Genomic DNA, 21,731 nt, shown 5'->3' with positions numbered 1-21,731 from the left:
CGGACTTATACAGGTTCGAACACCCATCAAAGACCCTACCGTGTGTTCTATGTCTAAAAGAATAAAATGAGGGTTAATTGCAGAATAAATGCCTTGACTAATAATAAACACTACTAAGAAAATCGGTGAATTACCTGTATACTCCAGGGACCTTCACTAAAACACACTAAGCACACGTTTAGCCAAATCACTCTTCATTTCAAAGCAAGACACGTCCTAACGCTGTAAATCGCAGAATTAGAATGTCGTCGCATCCCTAGCCCACAAGGGATCTCCACTACTTCCCCCTCCCTAATCCTCTAGGGATGGGGAATCAGCTGATTCAATTACCAGCTGATCGGTGACGTCACGAGTTCAAACTTGGCGCTGTCACAACACAACGCCAAGACAGCCGACTAGTAGTACAGGTTATGTTGTTATTTACCTACGCCGACTGTGAAATTATACGGCAGAACTTTAATATCGTTGCTGGTTTAAACAAAAAGTATAATTTCCACCCGTGACGTGTAGCTTAGTGTGCGACAAAGTGTATGCATGTTATGTACGCGACATTGTATTTGTGATCGCGGTTCACCACCCTAGCCTAAACAACAACTTTGACCGTACTTCCCAAAGGTGTATATTAGGTATGGGGGTTACACGGAAACGGTTTATCACTCGTTTTGTACACAACGATGCTATACTGTGACTTGTGAATCTAAAAAATAGTGTCTTTAGTGATTTTGCCAAAAGTGAGGTTATCCCTACTTCAACCCTAGGATAGGCCTAAAATAGCCTATTTACCTTACCATGATAGGTTTACCACTATCACCAACCAGGTAAGGAATAGGCCTACTGATAATTAAATAGTAAATATAAAACTCAACCCCTCTATAATTTTGACCCATTACAGTTGTTAGAAACTATTCCCTCGGCATTCAATCCCGTTTTCTTGTCAACCAAACATTTCATCTTGCAATCGGGTAATAAGTGATAGTGTGAAAGGAAGTCTGAACCTAATATAGGTATTGAAACATCCGCTACCACTAGACTCCAAGGGAAATTACGTCTAAGGCCTAAATTAAGGGTGAGAGGCATGGTACCATAAGTCTTTATTTCACTGTTATTGGCAGCACTTAGTGAATAGCTAGTAGGAAAACGTTTATATTTGATAAGGCGTTTAGGATAACACGACACATCAGACCCGGTGTCAATAAGGAACCTAGTTCGTGAATTTCTGTCCATCACAAAGAGACGGCCGCCAGCATTTGAACAATCCGTTGCGGCCTCTACGGATTGTTGCTGAGGTTTCCCTGAACCAAAAAAACAAAAGAGGAAAAGAGCATGGAGAAAGACATTTGGTAGCATTGTTTTTGAATTTTCTATGGTACCAGCACCAGTTCTTAGAGGGATTAGGGTCGTTTCCTGATCTACCACGAGACTGGGAACGACCCCTAGGTCTCACCTGTGTATCTCGTACTCTGGTTTCTGATAATGCTTGAACTTCTTTAGAGAGGGATTCTATTGCATTAAATAAAGAAGCGTTACCTGAAGAGACTTCACAAATACCAGGTGTTGAAGGAATGTCAGTCACCTCCATGATCTTATCAGCCAGTTCTGCCAGTTTGTCCAAGGAGAGCTCAAGTTGCGTAGTCAATATGGCTTGTGAATGAGGAGGGAGTCGTCTGAGCCACAGTTGACGAAGCATGTTGTCTTGAAGGGGTGTCGAGCCCGCAAGAGACCTAAGATGCCTCAAAAACTGGGAAGGCTTGCGGTCTCCAAGGTCCTCTTCACTCAGCAGCCGCCGCACACGTTGCTCTTCGGATGCAGAGAGGCGTTCAATCAGTTTCTTTTTTAGATGTCCGTATTTGTCGCCTTGAGGAGGATTTGTTATGATGTCTTCGACTTCAGCAGCAATTCCTGTGTCCAATTGCGAGACCACGTAGTGAAACTTGGTGTCGTCGTTGGTAATTCCAGAAATAAGAAATTGCGAGTCATTTTGACAGAACCACAGACTTGGTCTTTCAGGCCAAAAGGGCGGAAGTTTGACGGCTACTCTGTTGACCGACATGTTTTGAGTAGTGCTGGGTTGTCCAATCCGATGACGCAGTTCTTCATTCGCAGTTCTAAGTTCGGCGAGTTGAGTCTGCAGGTCTTCTAAAGACATCGTTCGTTGGAGGAAACACAAAAGATTTAAACTCTTCAAAGAAAATAAGTCTTTAGATAACGGTTGTAGTCGGGGTCACCATTTTGGTCGTGGATGTTTGTGTATATCAAATGAAATACGACCAAATAAGTAAAAGAAAAGTAGTTTAATTAGAGAGTTAAATTTTGTGTACATTCCTGTAGAAAACAAAAACCAGACTAACTTAATGCGTTGCTATGACAATGTCATCAGCTGACGCTACATATGCTTTAAGCAATCCAAATCTTTGTGAACTAGAATGATGATAGTGACTTTGTTTATATTATAACCTCATTGTTTGTTACTCAGTTTATATAGGCCCTCCTAAATTCCTAAATTCCTAAATTGGCCCTCCTAAAAGGTCTAGGCCTGGGTATTTTGATTCTTTGGAAGAGCTGTAAAATATACCAAGAAAATGTAATTGAGCCTAAGATAAACTAATGATTGCTATGTGTCGATATTAACTTTGCAGATGAAAAGACAATTATCTTACTCTGTGCTTACTGGTAGCCGCTTACCATACCGATTTTGTACCTAGAACCGAGTTGCAGTATATGCATTATGCATTAAAGATTTTTTTTTTCAAAAGTAGTTGAGAATCTAATGTTGTGCCAGGGTGAATCTTGTCAATTTAATCCGCCTGGATCCGATAAGCTATTTTATGATGTTTCCGTGACCGATGGAGATATTCAGGATTTTGTCGCTATCACAGGAGACAATGATTGCGTTTCTCTTTTACACTATAAAAGCTGTACCTAAAGTATACGTCTGTTTACTTTCAATAAATTTCTATTTTGAAATTTAACTCTTGTCTATTTATATTTACTTTTCTCTCTGGTACAACTACAGTGAAGAACAAGATTAATAAAGTTTGCCATATCAGGAAAATTATTCTGTAATCACACCGACAAAGGTTACGACAAAGTGTCCTTAAATGTACGGGAATCGTCCATGAATTTTTTATCCAGAAAGTAGTAGACACCCTGGTCCTGATTAGCCTTGATTACACATAAAACACATGACACAACTCAGAAAAACTTAATATTTCGTCCCAGTTAGGGACGTCATCTGATGAGGTGCCCATTACCTAACATAAAATGATGTTATGGTTGAGGAAGTTTAATTGGTTTAAATAGACAAAAACATTATTTTCATTTTAGGCTATGGAGGTTGGGATTTCTTTATTTACGGCAGGGAATCTGTTATACAGTAAATGACAGGTCATTGTTTAATTTAATTATTAATTTTTCAGAATGCAGAATTTTAACAGAAAATTAAAAAAAACTACCAACTAAAAATCTTACTATACCAAGTCCTGGGTCATAAATGATACATTATTAATGGAAGGGGGAAAAGGAAACGGTGATATAAATAAGTAAACACAATCATATAACTTTTTATTTTTGATTAGGCCTACATAAATTATAGTTTTTGTAGGCTTACATTGTATTAAACCACAGCCACCTCTAATACAAGGCCGCGGCGAGCGAAAAGTGGCAACGTCGCATCCGTGTCTTGGTGCGCGGTCGTCTTACCATTACAGTGAATGGAGGAGTCGCGTACCGATGTACATAATCGCGTTTCTACTACCCTTAATCATTAGTAATGACATTGAACTTGTTACTACAGCATGCCAGATAGATGTGATGTGCCTGGATGCAAAAATAATTACAAAAGCTCAATTAAAAATGAATAATACCTTTAGTGTTCTAAGATTCTAAGTGATCCGCCGCGTAAGCAACAATGGCTTCCTGCCATTCTTCGGTCAAATTAGACATCTTAAAACAATTCTCGTTTTTGTGTGAAACATTTTCACGAATATGAACTTAGATCTGTAAAAAAATGTAAGAATAAGACAATGGTTTGTCTAAATATAGATGCGAAAAGGGAGTTTTAGGCACGAGAATGCCGTACTATTTCCTTAATTATTTTTCTTATTGATAAAAGCTGTTGTTAAGTGATTAAAATAACTTAAATAACTAGCACTTCGAAGAAATAAACCGGTGTTTCTGTTAAGTAGGCCTACTAGTAAAAAATATGTACTACACGATCTAACAATAAAAGCATCATAGTCTCCGACTCCAGTCTGAATGTTGATGTGATAAAACAATTCTATTAATATTGTGGAAAGCCATATGGAGGCCTAGCTTCTAAAATTGTTTACAAAATGAAAAACGTCTTGCTCAGTAATTATTCAAAGAAAATACATTATTTAGTCAGCATGCCTTCAAAATGAAAACTTCAAATTTTGTTGGCACTAACTAATGGTTTCCTGAGGTAGACTAAAACATAATGTTCCTATTGAAAATTGAAAATTAATTTTATTTGAACAAATTGTTAGAAGTTTACTGTCTATTTGATACATTATTGCATGCTATGAATAAATAGATGTGAAATTAAAAATAAAGATTGAAATTAATAAAAGTGTGTGTAAACTAAAAAGTTCAAAGAGATCAGTGAGTAGGTCTACCAAAAAGATAATAGTGTTATTAATTAGAACTTAAATCATATATAATGTCATTTTCTCACTAGTTATATCTTAAACATTTGTTAAACTATGAAAATAAGTCACTAAGTCTAGCTGAAAACACATTAATAAATTACAATATCTTTTAAATAGGTACAGAATAATAAAACAAACCACATTTTAAAAACTTTAATTCTTAACTTTTTCCCTTGAACAGGGTGAGGAGGCCAACATTTTTTTACTGATTATCAACAAAAATTATCAATTATAATTTCACGAAAGCCGCTGATGAGTGAGCTGTGAAGAGCAGACAACAGATTGACGTCACTACCACAACAACTCAACTCTACTGCGAACTGCGAGTGTTTTGTGTGAAGTGAAGCACCCCCTCCCCTGTCTATTAGGACAAGGGGTAGGAAAAGAGAAAGTTTGTCAGAATGGCAGACTTACCCTTGTAAAGTCTGGTTCACATGCCCTCCCTCAACCTCAGTTGCTTGCATAATTCTATTAAACAAAAGTTTCTGAGTGTTAATTTTACTAGGCACGCGGCCTCAGGTCCGCCAATTGAGCGGAGTAAGCAAGCATTGATATAAACAAATAACCTTCTTTACAAATACAATTTGTTGTTAAAAATAATAAAAATACTTGAATTAACAATTATAACCTAAAAAAAAAGTAAATTTTATTGATCAATACATACATCATGATTCGAGCCCATTGTTATTAGCAATTTTCTTGAGTCTTTCTATCTCTATTTGCTTTGCTTGCCATTTGATATTCTTCTTTATGTTTTTGATCCCGCTATGGGAAATGGCTCTATCAGCAAGCCCTCGATGGTAAGAACCATAGAGGGAAGACCCTTGACAAAGCGAGAAAGCTACATAAGTCAAACAGAGGGAAAATTCTGTCTTGCCTAGGTCAACCACAGCCTGATCTACAGTACATCATTGGCTGCGATGAATGGAAATAGTATAGGCAAGATTTAGTGGAAATTGCCTTCGAGAACATTGGACACCATTCAGTTTAAAGGAAACAGTTACTGTGGGAGGATAGGCAACAACCCGTTGTACAATGTAGGTCCAATGTAATTTTCAAACTGTACCAAAACGCAAATAGGGAAATCTTCTAGATAATTTTCTGTGTCGGTAAATTTGTATATAATGTCTGCTACAGTACCAATGCTACCATTACATAGGCCTGCAGAAGTCCATATATTATTTCGAAGTATCACACGACAACCTTTTGAAATAAAGAGGTGTTTGTTAAGGCCTTGGTCATGTTGCTGTTCATAGCATAGTGATACACGCAACAGGTAAATTGAGGCTTCTGAGCTTCTTATTATAAGCCACTAGCTGTAACCCGCGGGCTTTGCCCCGTTTAACTTCTTAATTTTCAAGATGATCTCGTTCGCATGGCTCAATCACGTCCTGACGTCTTGGTTGAAGTTCGTTCGCTACGCTCACTCACTTTTAGGTTAGAGCCCGTTCGCTGCGCTCACTTGCCTTCAGGTTGCAAATTAGCTGTTGTCATAAATGTAAAAGAAATAATAGTGCTGCACCCTGTTGGTAATCCTTGTAACTTTAATGCTATTGAACATCATAGAACAGAACCAACTTGTTTAATTGAAACAGCTGTTAAGATTCATTAATTCCATTTAAATATGAGTACTCATAAGGTTAACATGGGAAACTCCAGAGCCACTGGGGCGGAGCCCGAGAGTCCGATCAGAATAAAAACAGCTTAGTTTTCCTATTTAATGCCTAAAGAATCAGTGTACCAAATTTCAGCCTCCTAGGTACATGGGAAGTAAGAGAATTAGTGGTGAGTGAGTGAGTGAGTCAGTCAGTCAGTGAGGGCTTTGCCTTTTATATAATACTCAGTGTTGGGAAGTAGCGCGCTACAAGTAGCGACGCTACAGTAGCGCGCTACTTTTTTGTAGCGTCAGCTGTAGCTACGCTACTTTTAAGATTTTGTAGCTTTAGCTGTAGCTAGCTACATTTTTAAAGTAGTTGTAGCGGAATTTTAGCTACTTTTCTCACTACATTAACATTGTTTGAGATAGGTAGTGATTTTTATCATAACCTCAACCTTACGTGAAACAACCTCTTTCAAACTGAGATTAAAAAAAAAAAATTTGCCTACTTTCTTGGCTTCATACAGCTGGTTGCAGCCGTTTCATTCCCTATAACAACGTTGTGTGGACATGGAGGCCCTTAAATGAGTGTTATCCACATTTTTGGCTCTCATTTCCTTAATTTACTACTCTATGATCACTGTCAGATAAAATAAAATCGCTAGATGCAGACGACGTTTAAACGTTACCGGTGACAAGAGAAGCTATTGAATGCTTGCAAGTGATTGACAGGAAAATTAGTAATCAATTTAGTTTCTTTATTATATCGATAGTGTTTCAACTTGGGTTTTAATGGAAACCAACACTAAACCTTTAAATAATGAGAAAGCTGGTCTTTCAACCTTTGCTTCAGCTGTTGATTGTGGTTTATCATCACAAGCCCTTCCTTGGCTAGATTAGGACTAAGATTTTTCAAAGGTTTACTAAATTAACAAAGAGGAAATTACCTGATGAGATTTAAGATATGCCTAGACTACATGATAAATTGTAGGTAACGAAAAACTCTCCATATAACATGAAACTTACATTGAAAAAATAGCATAGTTTGCTCCTGCTAACAGCTCTTAAATAGGACTATTCCTAGGCTATGCTATGGTTTAAGACGAATACCAAGTTCCAAGTTCAATTATTAGGAATATATATGTTTAGTCCTTGCAAGAACAAGCCTACTATAGCCAACTTGGCCTACATGTTATTTTTACTTTACAAATTTCAAAATGTTTAAATTAAAAACCGATTTCAGGATAAGTTGCTGATACTGTTTTCTGTACCAACTAGGTTGAAGCACAATTTGCCCTATGCATAATGACAATAAAGGACGATTTCATGACATTGAAAAGTGTTATTCATAGAACAACTTATCACTGTGGTTAAAAGTTATAGCAATGTCGTTTTTAACATTAAAAGTAAAGAAAAGCAATAAACTCCAATTTCAGTAGGCTAGGCTCTGTAACATAAAAAGTATTTTTAAATACTCGTTTTACAGTTTTATTGGTCTTAATTGTTGATATAAGACATCTATAAATGAATCTTTATTAAAAAAATAAAATGAGCTTTTAAAATATAGTTTGGTTGTATGTCCTTTGAACTTAATAAGGTGCTTTAAAATAAAGCAATATTTAAAAATAAGTATTAAATATGATGGGACACTTAACTATTTGGTTCTGTTGTTGTAATGTTAGGTTTATAATGCCAACAAATTAAATACAATCTATTCTATATATAATTCAGTTTTAAAAATCTTTGTACAACTAAATCTAGAGTTCTACTGGACCGATTTTATTAATTAATGGGTCGTTGGAAAGCTTAAGTCGTGTAGATTTGCAAATAATTATGCAAGTTTGTTTTTGTTATGATTTATGGTGATAAATTAAAGAAAATGTGTTTTCCATAAGAAATACATTGAAAACGGTGTTTTTCACACTTTTTATTTGGGCGCGACTTTTAGCTGCCATTTTTTAATATTTCCAAGAAGTGCATGGTATCAATTTGTAGGAAATTTTATTTTCTTTCAGAATATCATCTTCCACTTTGGACGATTTCCTCACCATTTAAAAGTTATCTGCAAAAAAGCTAAGCAACCTCCGAATTTATTGTAATGAAAAAATATTGAGTTTGGGATATTTTTTTTAAACTTTGTACAACTAAATCTAGACTTCTACTGGACCGATTTTGTTAATTAATGGGTCATTAGAAAGCCTAACCCATGTAAATTTGCAAATAATTATAAAATTGTAATTTTATTAAATATTTGTGGTTAAAAATTAAAAATAACAAAAATACATTAAAAACTGGGTTTTTCAAGTTTCTGTTTTCAAGATTCTAATTGTATCCAGCTTTTGGCTGCTTTTGTTAAGTATTTTCTAGAATTGCATAGTAGTTATTTGTAGTAAATTTTATTCTCTTTCAGAATATCACATTCACTTTGGTCGGTTTCCCCTCCATTTAAAAGATATTGGCAATAATCTAAGTGATCTCCAAACTTATAGTGGTGAGAAAATACTGAATTAGATATATTTTTGTTAAACTTTGTACAACTAAATCTAGACTTCTACCAGACCGATTTTGTTACTTAATGGGTCGATGGAAAGCCCAATTCGTGTAGATTTGCAAATAGTTATGAAAGTTTGATTTTATTAGATATTTAAGGTAAAAAAAAAAAATATATTTAAAACTTCTTTTATTCCAGGTTTATATTTTCATTTTTATATTTGTAGCCAACTTTAGGCTGTCTTTATTGAGTATATTCAAGAAATTTATAATAATAATTTGTAGGAAATTTTATTCTATTTCAGAATATCACCTTCCACTTTGGTCGATTTCCTCGCCGTTTCAAAGTTATTTGCAAAAACGTTAAACAACCTCCAGGTTTATAGTAGCGAGAAAATACTGAATTAAAGATGTTGCTGTTAAACTTTGTACAATTAAATCTACAGTTCTACTGAACCGATTTGATTAATTAATAGGTCATTGGATAGCCTAATTTGTGAAGATTTGCAAATAATTATGAAAGTACTGTTGAGGTTGCAAGCAAGATCGTTTGGCTACAAACCGATGATAAATAACTCAATGTTTTGAACAATTTGTGTTGATCGTGATTTAGCTGCGTGCTTTAATGAAATGGAATCTGGTATTTCAATGAAGGTTCTTAGGCCAAAACAAATAGAATAACGTAATTAGAATTAAGTAAATGTATCTAAAACTAAATTCCATATCCAAGATATAATCAAATTTATATTTTCTGATTGAGGGATACAGTATCTTGAACTAAACTGATTAAAACTATCAATATCTCAAGTGAAAGCCTTTGAAGTATTTTAAGACCAAGACATATAAAATAACTTAAATAAAAAATAGATTTATGTATCATTGATTGCAGATAGGTATACTAAAACGATTGTATTTATTGTTGATTCGTGATTCAGCAGTGTGTTTTAGGTAGTCCCATCTTAATAATCAATAGTTCAAATGAAAGCTGGTATTTCACTTAAGGTTTTTAGACCAAAACGTATAATGTAATTAGAACTGCTGGAATACATCTTTAATTGAAAAGAAAAAAAATCTTTCGTCGAGTAATACATTAGATAAATTAATGATGATGCTTGATGACAAATATGTGCTTGCATAGCTTTATTTTAAGACCAAAATTATGAAAATCGGGCAGGTAGAAGCCTCCTGTAAACCATCGCCCGCCTGCGAAACATTGAACTCGAAGAAAACCAAATTTAACTCCCATAAGTAATGTACAGGGAGGCAGTTTGTACATAACTCGAAATATACGTCAAAATGAATGCCAATGCTTTTTGGCATCTGCGGTACGTCCATACCTTTAGTGTAAGGCCAAAATTATGAAAATCGGTCGGGTAGAAGAGCTAATTTGACTCGGAAAAGAAAAACCAATTATTTTTATAGATGGCAATAATTGGTTTACCAGTATGCATAATCTAATCATACGAGACATGTGTTAATAATTCAACAGCTTATTGTAATATTGTTATCTAATTAATTTTTCTTTGATTAAATGTTGTTGTCAACAATTTGCATTTATGTTTAAAGTGTATTCCCTATGTTGAATGCGTGATTCTAATGTTATGTGCTTAAACTGTACCATTAATATTAGTGAGTAAAGTGGTGTATGGATTTCATAACCATTATTTTACTAGAGACCGTTGTATCTAACCACAACGGGCACTGTTGCTAGTCTATGAATAATTTGATTTCCAAGTAATGTTAGATACAATAAACTGACATTTTTTGTTTAAATGTTTGTTCAATGAAAATGTGGTTGCAATTAATTTTACATTTACCTAATGTGCGTGGAATAAAAAGTAACGTCTTTGGAAAAGTAGCTAAAATTGTAGCTGTAGCTACATTTCATTGTAGCTGTAGTTGTAGCTAACTACTTTTTCGGTACTGTAGCTGTAGCTGTAGCTAAGCTACTTTTTTGGAAATGTATCAGTAGTTGTAGCTAGCAACATTTTAAAAGTAGCTTCCCCAACACTGATAATACTAGCTGAACCCGGCAGACGTTGTCTTGCCTTTGACTATTTATAATCCCGCGGGCTTTGCCCCGTTTAACTTCTTAATTTTCAAGATGATCTCGTTCGCATGGCTCAATCACGTCTTGGTTGAAGTTCGTTCGCTACGCTCACTCACCTTTAGGTTGGAGCTCGTTCGCTACGCTCACTCACCTTTAGGTTGGAGCTCGTTCGCTGCGCTCACTTGCCTTCAGGTTAGCTCGTTCGCTACGCTCACTTGCCTTCAGGTTAGCTCGTTCGCTACGCTAACTCGCCTCCAGGTTGAAGTTCGTTCGCTACGCTCACTCACCTTATAGTTGCAAATTAGCTGTTGTCATAAATGTAAAAGAAATAATAGTGCTGCACCCTGTTGGTAATCCTTGTAACTTTAATGCTATTGAACATCATAGAACAGAACCAACTTGTTTATTAATTGAAACAGCTGTTAAGATTCATTAATTCCATTTCTCATAAGGTTAACATGGGAAACTCCAGAGCCACTGGGGCGGAGCCCAGAGGTCGGAGGGTAAAATCCTTTTTTAGTGAGCGTCTACTACCCAAAAGGAAGATGCCTGCCAAGTTTCAGGTTCCTAGGTCTTATGGTTTCTGAGGTTTCGTGAGTGGTATTTATTTATTGTAGTCGCAACTGGACTTTAGTGTGCAGGCCTAGAAAATCACTGTAGCCTATTTATATAGGATAGGCTTCCAGCTTCAGAAATACTGTTTCTATAGTTTTCAATATGAATACTCTCTTTTACTGTTTATAAACTAATATTTACCACAAAACTAATAGCAATAACAACAATCAAAAGAAATAATCTGCTTGAAATAATTAAGTAAGGCCGCCAGTAATTATGCGATTCAATGTATTATTAATCAACTCTTAATAGTATTCATCGGACTGTCATTTTCTTTTGTACTGTCTTTTGTAGGCCATATGCGCATGTGCAAGCTGAGGTGCCCGTTGGTACACAATTTCAAGTCGCCTACACTACGATTCTTTGTTTACATCTACGTTGTTATCTCGTAACCATCATGGCAACCCATAAGACTCATGTTAAACATTGCAAATTTTATGTCAGTCTAAAAGTGTACAGGTATTATCAAATTGAAATTTGTTTGTTTAGTAACATCAAAAATATTTGTCGAAATACCCCTGGTAAGTTTGGATTCAATATGTTCAACCATTATTGAGTTAATTGATTACATAGTTTGCATAAGGTCCGATCTCAAAGAGCTTCGCTCAAAAATAAATGTTTGAATTCAATAACTAAAGCATGATATCTGATAAACTTTACTCTAATTTATAAATGGGCTTGTCAAAATTTATCAGCCATTTGTCCGTTTTTTTATTTCTTTACTTTTATATGTATAAAGATATCTCCTTAAAAAAGAGAAAAGACTGCACATTTGATACAATTAATTTCAATAAGTTAATATGCAACTAGGCGACGATTATTTCTTAAAAAAATAACAGCCTACAGTGTAAAAGAATCGTGTGCACTGTGCAGCAAAATATGTTTCTTTGGGTGCTTTTAACAAACATTCCATAGTTTTAATTAGTAACAAAAGTGTTTATGTTCCCGGTGATACCAAGAGCAAGGCTGGGCAGAGTGGATTCACTGTGAACCAGCCGGGTACGACGTAACTACAACCATAGATAAAACATCCCTTGTATTGGTTAGTCTATGCTACAACTTCAACTTCCTTCCGTGCGTGAAGGGGTGGCAACGATCGATTGGAACAATCGATGTTTTGACCCAAAAATATTCATATTGATATAATCGGAAAAATTGATGTTTTATTAAAATATTATATAAAGCCTTAGGTCAATATTTAGTTAACTGACATAATTGAACGTCAAATCTAGGTCTTTGTGAGACAAAAGAAAATCACACCGTTTTAAACTTGTAACCTAATTTTATACTCCTTATAAACAAACACGTCCTACATATCGGTTCTCGATAGGCCTATTTATCAATTTATCTAAACCCTTCCCACAATAATAGACTCACAATAAACAACGTCTAAGCAATCGTCATTTGCTCCATTGAAACACGAACGTCGATTGGCTGACATGACAGTGCAGCGTCGCCTGTCGACCAACGAGAACTCTTGTTACATACTTTGATTTATCTTAGATTGTCAACATTCACCATTCATTATAATATTACAAAATCGACATGGACTATTCGTATGATGTTTTTCAATCAATACTTATTTTATAGTAGCACTTAAAACTTCACTTAAACTCTTAAACTAGCTAGATAGTACAGATATAATATGGATCTACTTTTTGGTGCAATAGGCAAGCCTACTCTGACTGTCGACGATGTTGTAATAATTGAATCTAATTTTTCTAATGATGCGTAATGCAGGGATAAAACTGAACATTTCGACGAGTTTGAGTTATTTATTTTGTTCTAAAAATAAAAATAACTAGATAACCTGTTGCTCGAAATCGAGCAAAACTGAGACTTGTATAAAAAAAAAAAATAAACAGAAAACATAAACAGCAAGACTTTAATCAAAGAGTCACTCTAAAATAATTTATATGACTGATTATAGAAATATAAAAAATATTATGATGTAAAAAAATATAAAAGCAATCTACAATATTTAAATTTACATTCACTCTCATACTGCTTTGGTTATCTCTTATGTATAGTAGGCGGGTGCACTCTATGAGCACGTAGATGTCAACCACACACTGTAAAGTGAGCTTTTTACCTAATGTAGCTCAATTCCTCTCTTGACGCCAACCATCGCTTCTAGCATTGTTAAATTATTTCTTTGATGTGGTATGTTTTAGGCGTATTTAAATTAGGGGCCCCAACCCAAGTCTCCGGTTGGGAACATAAGAGGGTAAGCAAGTGGATCTAACAACAGATCTATAATAGATACGTGTTTAATGTAGCTGTGAACTAGCATCAGCTGACTAGTGTCCTTTATGTTTACGATTTTGGATATTTCGGTTGTCATGGTGACTAATGGGTGTTGAGTTGAATTAATGTTTAGAGAAGGTTCGTTTTGTTGTCCTGTTTTTTTTTAAAGTGTAAAATATAACTAAGTTGTAGAAAGTTCTGAAGAGTTTTATTTTCCCACAAGCTATTTCGGCATGTCTGGAAACGGTACAAGATTTTCGGATTTGGTAAAGTTGTATGATGGCGAAGGAGACTTCTCGGAATGGCTGAAAAAGTTAGAGCTTGTATGTAAACTTCAGAAGGTTAAAGAACTACAATCAGTGCTTCCCTTGTTTTTGTCTGGAGGAGCATTTGCCGTCTACGATGGGCTTACCGACGCAGTTAAGAGTGATTACTCCGCCCTGACCCAAGCTTTGCAGCAGGCTTTCTCTGCTAACTGTTTCCAAGCGTATGAGGAGTTCATATCCAGACGTTTGCTTCCAGGAGAATCTGTTGATGTCTACGCATCTGATTTGAAAAGGTTGGCTAAATTAATAGATTCTTCAGTTTCTGACAAGTGGATAAAGAGTTCTTTTGTTCACGGACTACCCAGAGAAGTTCAAAATCAGTTAAAGGCGGCATGTTGTTTGCAAGACATGGAGCTGTCAAAAGTGTTAGAAAGGGCGAGAAGTTTAGTGAATGGAAGTGAATCCAATGTTGGAGCCGCCGCTCAGATGGAAGTGTCCGTAAATAAAAGACAGTATAGTAAAAAATGTTTTATCTGTAACTCGGAAGGACATCTAGCAAGATCATGCCCACAAAGAAAGCCGAGTAGCACCTCGAATGTAATTTGTTTCCGCTGTGGAGAAGCAGGACATTATGCTCCTAAGTGTTCACAGGCTCAAAAAAACGAGTAAAAGGGGCCACCCTTTGTTGCGCGGGTGGCTATACTTGTTAGACTGCGCAACCACAACTGCCGACGTTGATGGTAACTGTTGCTGGAACTAGGTGTTGTGCATTATTAGATACGGGGTGTTCAAGAACTATTATCTCACCGAGTCTTGTCAGGTCTAAGAAACTAATAAGGCCCACAAGTCAACGAGTGGTAATGATGAACAGGGACGTAGTAGACTGTAACTTAATGTGTGAGACAGAGGTGTCCGTTAGTGGGATTAATCTATCATTAAACTGTTTAGTTGCTCGATTATTGCCAAACTATCAGGTGCTATTAGGAATGGATGCGATTTCTGCAATGGGTGGAGTTACGATTCAGGGGGATGGTGGCGTAGAATTTAAAAAGGGTTTGTGTACTGGAGCAGTGGCTGAATCTGAGCAAAAGGGTGACGGTGACCAGAAAATCATCAGGGAGATCGAATCCAAGCAAGAAATTAATATTGATAAGAAATCTGCAGAGAAAATCATTATTGAAGACTGTGATTTTAAGGCAGAATTTTTAGATGGAAAATGGACAGTGGAATGGAATTGGAAGGATGTGAACAGACTGCCTATGTTGGAAAATCAAGTAAAAATGTACAGAATTCCTGAGAATGCTACCGAAGCCTTTGAAACTGAAGTTGAAGAATGGATAAAAAGTGGTTGGCTGCAGCCCTATCATGGAGAGTTTGAAGGTGTGATTCCTTTGATGGCTGTCATACAGCAAAATAAGGATAAAGTGCGGCCTGTAATGGACTATAGAGAACTTAACCAATTCGTTTCAAGCCATACAGCTGGAAGTGAGGTTTGTAGTGAAAAGTTAAGATTGTGGAGACGATTGGGTGAACATGTGAGTACAGTTGATCTTCGTAAAGCGTACTTGCAAATTCATATTGCTCCACATTTGTGGAAATTTCAAGTTGTCAAATTTAAGGGTGAAAACTATTGTTTAACTCGACTTGGGTTTGGGTTAAACGTTGCCCCAAAGATTATGAGCAGTATTGTTAACAAGGTTTTATCTATGGATCCGATAGTTAGGAGTGCCACAGATTCATATGTCGATGACATCGTCGTTAATGAAGAAATCGTCAGTAGTGATGTTGTGATTAGATTGTTGGAAACATATGGTTTGACAGCAAAGCCGGCAGAAACGCTTGATGCATGTAGTTTCGTTAAGAGACATGTCGGATCTGAAGTGGGATGATTTGATCAGTGAACGTGCGCAAACTATGTTAACAAATATTATGGATCGAATCGATGAAAGAGACCCAGCCACTGGCAAATGGGCTGTGTCCCCTGGGGAAGAAGGAAAAGTGTGGTGTGACGCAAGCAGTCTAGCGATCAGAGTTTGTCTAGAAATTGAAGGTGAGATAGTCGAAGATGCTTCGTGGCTGAGGAAGCAGCATGATTCAGCACATATCAATTTAGCAGAATTGGAAGCTATCCTAAAAGGAGTAAATTTGGCCCTGCGTTGGGGGTTAAAGAAGATCGTATTAATCACGGATTCAGCGACAGTTCATGCTTGGGTGTCATCTATACTGACGGGGGACCGTCCTATCAAAACACATGGGTTAAGTGAAGTTTTGGTTAGAAGACGATTAAGCCTATTTAAAGACATTATTTTGGAATGCGGTCTCAATGTACAAATAGAACTCATTAAGTCACAGTTCAACAAAGCAGATCTTCTTACAAGAGTGCCAAAAAAATGGTTAGCAAGAAACGAAGAGACTAGCATTGCACTTGTGTGTGAGAATGAGAGTGTGGACCAAAAGACATTGGTGAAACAGGTTCATGACTTGCATCATTTTGGTGTTAACCGTACTTTATTCACCGCCAGACGGTGTCACCCAGACATTAACTTTACCACAAAAGTTGTTGAAGAAGTTGTGAAAAGTTGTAAAGAGTGTCTGTCAATTGATCCATCCAGCATCAAATGGGAGCCTGGGTATTTGGATTGCCAGAACAATTGGTATAGGCTTGCCATTGACGTAACACACTATGGTCAAAGCAAGTTCATGACCATTGTGGACTGTGGTCCAAGTAGGTTCTGCATTTGGCGCCGGATCCCAAAAGAGACGAAAGATCAGATTTCTAAAGTGTTGTTGGAATTGTTTACTGATCGAGGGCCACCACATGAGATTTTGATGGACAATAGTGCAACATTTCGATGCGAAGAGATTACTCAGCTCTGTGATAAATGGGGTATTAAAGTTGTGTTTAGGTGTGTCAACCGGCCAAGTGGAAACGGGATAGTTGAGCGAAACCACAGAACAATCAAGCGTATGGCCGCAAGAACTAAAGGGAGTATCCAAGAAATGGTCTATTGGTACAATTTGACACCTAAGGAAGGATTAGGTGGCGATTCATCGCCGAGTTCCCAGATTTTTTTGTACCAATGGCGATGTAAAGGTGAACCTGTAAAAGGTGAAGTGTATGAAGGGTCACATTTTACAGTAGGTGAACGTGTGTATGTCAAGCCGCCAAACCCATCCTGTACTTCGAGATGGAAGGAAGGAGTGGTTACTGGACAGTTTTCACCCAGAAGTGTTGAAGTAAATGGCAGGCCTCATCACATAGCAGATGTGCGAAAAGTAGTTGAAAGTAAAAATGAAAGTGTAAGTTGTGTTGGCACCTCGAGGGCGTGTGGTGGTGTTGACACCACGGGGGCGTGTAGCTGTGAACTAGCATCAGCTGACTAGTGTCCTTTATGTTTACGATTTTGGATATTTCGGTTGTCATGGTGACTAATGGGTGTTGAGTTGAATTAATGTTTAGAGAAGGTTCGTTTTGTTGTCCTGTTTTTTTTAAAGTGTAAAATATAACTAAGTTGTAGAAAGTTCTGAAGAGTTTTATTTTCCCACATTTAACATTATTAGTATTGGAAAAAAATATACGATTTATTTGGCCAGGTGGTGCTTTGTTTTCAGCTTTAAAAATTGCTGCGAAATCTACACAGGTAGCACCATTGTAGCGAGGGAAGACACTTCTTCTGTCTCGTATTATGTACATAAGAATCTCACTTGACTCCTCGGAGCTCTCGTCCCTACATAATGTCTGCCACAGTCTTCAAAGATTTGTAAATGGGTTGGCATTGTGACCCTATTTCCCGCATATTTTTTCATTGCATTTTTTGTTTTAATTGTGCTTAGTTCTCCTTTGGGTTCTAGTGACATTGTCGTACTTACCTAAATATCTGTGCGTATTCAGGATCATCACCTTCTTGAGGAATTACAGGACCCACTCGGTGGTAAAACGTGTCACGGATCTTAAAATTGTAGATCCCCTGTGGAACTTTCTCATCTTAATGAGCTTTGGAGCTGACCATGGTAAAGGCAGAACTGAATTGACGAACTTTATCCAAATACTTTCTGGATATAAGTCTCACAGTCCTATTTTCAGATTGGGAGTTTCCAATAAGAACCCAAAGTTTATTGTGGTGAATTGCACAAATGAGGTAAACAAACCTGTCATTTATGGCAACAAAGAGTACAAACTTAAGTGTCTCGGCCAGTCTTTTCTTGCTTAAAAATATGTAAGCCACTACAATGTAAACATTTAACGTTCATTTGTCCGAGATTGGACTATCACAACGGTGGTACTACCACTATGTACCCATCAAATGTTCAATTGAGAGGTCGATGCAAGCGGTCATGTTCGCGTTCCCTCCAGCCACTCACAGTTCTTCGTCGTACTGGCGGCATTTGATTTTAAATTGAAATGAAATAAGAAAGTTAACCAAACAACATAAAACACTATAAAGGAATTGGCATTTTGATACACATTGTAAATTTCATGATAATATGGTAATGTAACGGATAACTGCCCTGTGAATAATCACTTTTAAACATTCACTTCATCACATCGAACTGTAACTACATGATAATCAGTAAAATACGATGTAAGGTAAATCTATTTAACCATAGACAAAAAGAATTAAATATTTATTCTTAAACACTTTGTTGTCTAGTGACTCTTCATTATGAACCAGACTTAGTTAAAAGATTGAAACAAACTATAAATTCCAGCTTTGCTCTGGAATTTTTAAGTCCTGCAGTCTGTGGTTAACCTTAAAAACTATTTCAAACTACGTCCATATGTTATTTGTAAACAAAGGGAAATGATTTTGATCAAATGTCAACAGATAGGGCCGCCTTCCAAACTTTAGCCCCTAAGTGTACTTAAGTGGTGCCCTTTTTAAATATTCTGAGACGTATTTGCGCATCTACGTGAAAATACCTTTAATTTGACACCTCAAACTTTAAAATCCATCAAGCCGTTATTGAGTTATGACTGTGAAAAGAAAACTGCTTGCATATTAATATATAGATACATTTAAAGGTCTGACTTATTGATACATTTTTGATTTTTTTTTTTTATAACATTTTTTAGTATAATTTCGTGTTGGCAGGACACTCGTGCGCCGGTTGTCTGAGACTGAATTCTGACTGTCTAAAATCTTGAAATGTAGATTGTATTGGGTTGTGCAATATCATCTGCCTGCAGAGAGAACAGCTGAAGCTAAACAAGAGCACTTTAGCTGTTTTGAACTAAATAGTGTTCTAAGTTGGCTTCTAAAGTTGTTAGCATGATTACAAGTCTAATAGCTATCAAATAAATAAATGTTAAAATAAAATAAAATATCTATCCATCCCTGTCGGGTGTCGGTATCGGCGGAATCGGGCGAAATCGACGTTTGGCAATCGATTCTTGACACCGATATTCTTAGTATCGGCAATGTCCGAGTATCGTTGGTATCGATAATCGACACATCCCTATCTAAAACACATTTTGGAGGCCTAAATTAGTTTAAAATATGCATCGGGACGTAATCGTTGCATCGGGACGTAATCGTTGCATCGGGACGTAATCGATGCATCGAGGCCAAATCGATGCATCGGGATTTTGATGCATGCTGAATCAAATCACGATTCGATGCATCGAATCAAATTGAAATTTCAATGCATCGCACACCCCTACAAAAGTGTGAGTGGAGGTGGTGTTCCTAGTCAAAAGACTTTAAAGAAGCGTAACTATGAGAAGACGTCTGAGGCCCTTTTTTTGTGGTTTTCCCACCTTCAAGAGATGGGCAGTCCTGTGAGTGGGCCAATGCTACAGGGTAAGGCAATTGAATACCATTAAAACTTTAAAGACAGAGAGGAAACATTTACGGCGAGTGAAGGATGGCTGGACCTATGGAAGAAGAGGTATGAATTAGGCAGCTTAACATTAGTGGGGAGAAGTTATCAGCAGACACATCTGAAATCGCAGAATTCCAAAAGAAAATTGAAGAAATTGTGTTGGAGGAAGGAATACTTCAGATCAAATTTTTAATTCGGATGAAACGGGCCTTAATTTTTGAATGCTGCCTTCAAAGACCTTGGCAGCAAAATCTAAGAGGACTGCTCCTGGATAAAAAAAAAAAAAAAAAAAAACAAGGAGAGGGTTACGATACTGGCTACAGCTATTGCTTCTGGCTCATTGAAGTTAAGACCGCTGCTTATTGGAAAGGTGAAAAAACCAAGACATAATCTAGCTAGCGATTATGAAAAAGTGAATGAACCTCACATTTTACAGTCACCTGTCATTTTACAGTCTTGATATTTTACTGTTTTTTCTGGTTGAGCTTTTAAAAATATAAAAGTTGACTGCCTGCCAACAAAATATTGCAACCAAAGGAGTGCGTGAATGGACAACCCAATATTTAGTGAGTGGTTTTTTAACAAATTTGTGCCTGTCACTGGAGCATTTTTGAAAAAAAAGCTTTCCAGGAAAGCCCTTCTACTATTGGACAATGTGCCATTTCACCCTGATGCCCAAGAACTGTGCAGTGGTGATATTAGGGCAATCTTTCTACTCCCTAATGTTACCTTGCTCATACAACCGCTAGACCAAGGGGTTCTAGAAGCGATGAAGAGGATCTACCGGCGAAGGCTTCTCCAGATGTTGATTACAAAGTTAGACAAAGGAATGACTGTTAAGGACGCCTTAAAAAAAGTCACAATGGAAAGATGTGTCCTACTGGATAGCCTCAGCGTGGGATGAGGTTAAAACTGCCACCATTCAAAAGTCATGGGAGAATTTATTTGGCATAGATGGACCACCAAAAAAAGCGCCAGAACCCGAGAACGTGAGTGAACTATTTGAACTAGCCATAGCCAATGAGTTACCCGTTGAAAATCAAATCGACAGGGAAGATATTCACGATTGGTGCAATCAAGATGATCAGATGTTAATTACCGACATGGAAATAATTGACATGGTAACCGGTGATAAGGACCACGGAGACGATGACGATTTGGACGAGATAACTCCCAAAATATCATACACCGAAGGGCTGAAGGCGATCGACACTGCTCTTGGATTCATAGAGCAGCAAGAATAGTGTACCCCACACGACATTCTTACTCTACAGCGTTGGCACAACATTGCATCATCGAAGCGAGGGAAGAGGTTAGCTCAGAAGACGATCAAAGACTTTTTTAAGAAATAATATGTGTTCCTGCTTGCTTACAGGCATTATATTTCGTCTAAAATATGTTATTTCTTCTAATAAACCAGTTTAGTAAACTTTCACGGGGTTTTACGTCATTTTTACCATAACCGTACATAGCCTCTGTACTATCCGAGTTTTCCCGTATCCGAGGTGGTCCTGGTCCCAATTACCTCGGATAATCGGGAGTCTACTGTACAACATTTTACAATATTCTCCATAAGAATAACATGGGAGTTTTAAATTTACAATTTTATGAATTTTCTCTTTTACCAATAACCGTACAAAAACACTTTGATATACTAAATTCTTTGGTTTTTTAACCTCTTTAAGAACATTTAAAGAGAAATTGAGAAATTTTATTTTTTGAGGGTCAAAAATGAGAACAACCAATTTTTACCCCATAAATGTAAAACCCTGTTCCCATTGTCCGTTCATGCTGGTTTGCAAACTCATTCAAATCTAACCCGCCTTGAACCTCTAAACCAAATTTTATCAAAATCGGACAAAAATTACTCAAGTTATCGCGTTTACGAACACACACACATATATATAACAATTTTAACGTGTTTTTGGTCTCTGGGGACATCAAAATGAAAAAGTAAATCGGTCCCTGGCCCAGGT

The 21,731-nt window shown here is 36.8% G+C and overlaps 1 protein-coding gene across 1 annotated transcript in view; it reads left to right on the top strand.

The window, feature by feature from the left end:
• Positions 1–21,731, top strand: part of LOC128981875 (dipeptidyl peptidase 9) — a 143,750-nt gene that overhangs the window by 41,420 nt on the left and 80,599 nt on the right. The window lies entirely within an intron of this gene.

The sequence above is a fragment of the Macrosteles quadrilineatus genome, unplaced genomic scaffold (genome assembly GCF_028750875.1).
Source record: "Macrosteles quadrilineatus isolate MER2022 unplaced genomic scaffold, UCM_ALF_1.0 Scaffold_1__1_contigs__length_201487025, whole genome shotgun sequence".
In the NCBI taxonomy this organism is placed as follows: domain Eukaryota; kingdom Metazoa; phylum Arthropoda; class Insecta; order Hemiptera; family Cicadellidae; genus Macrosteles; species Macrosteles quadrilineatus.
The sequence above is the reverse complement of the archived record's forward strand: the minus strand, read 5'-3'. Positions and strand labels throughout refer to the sequence as shown.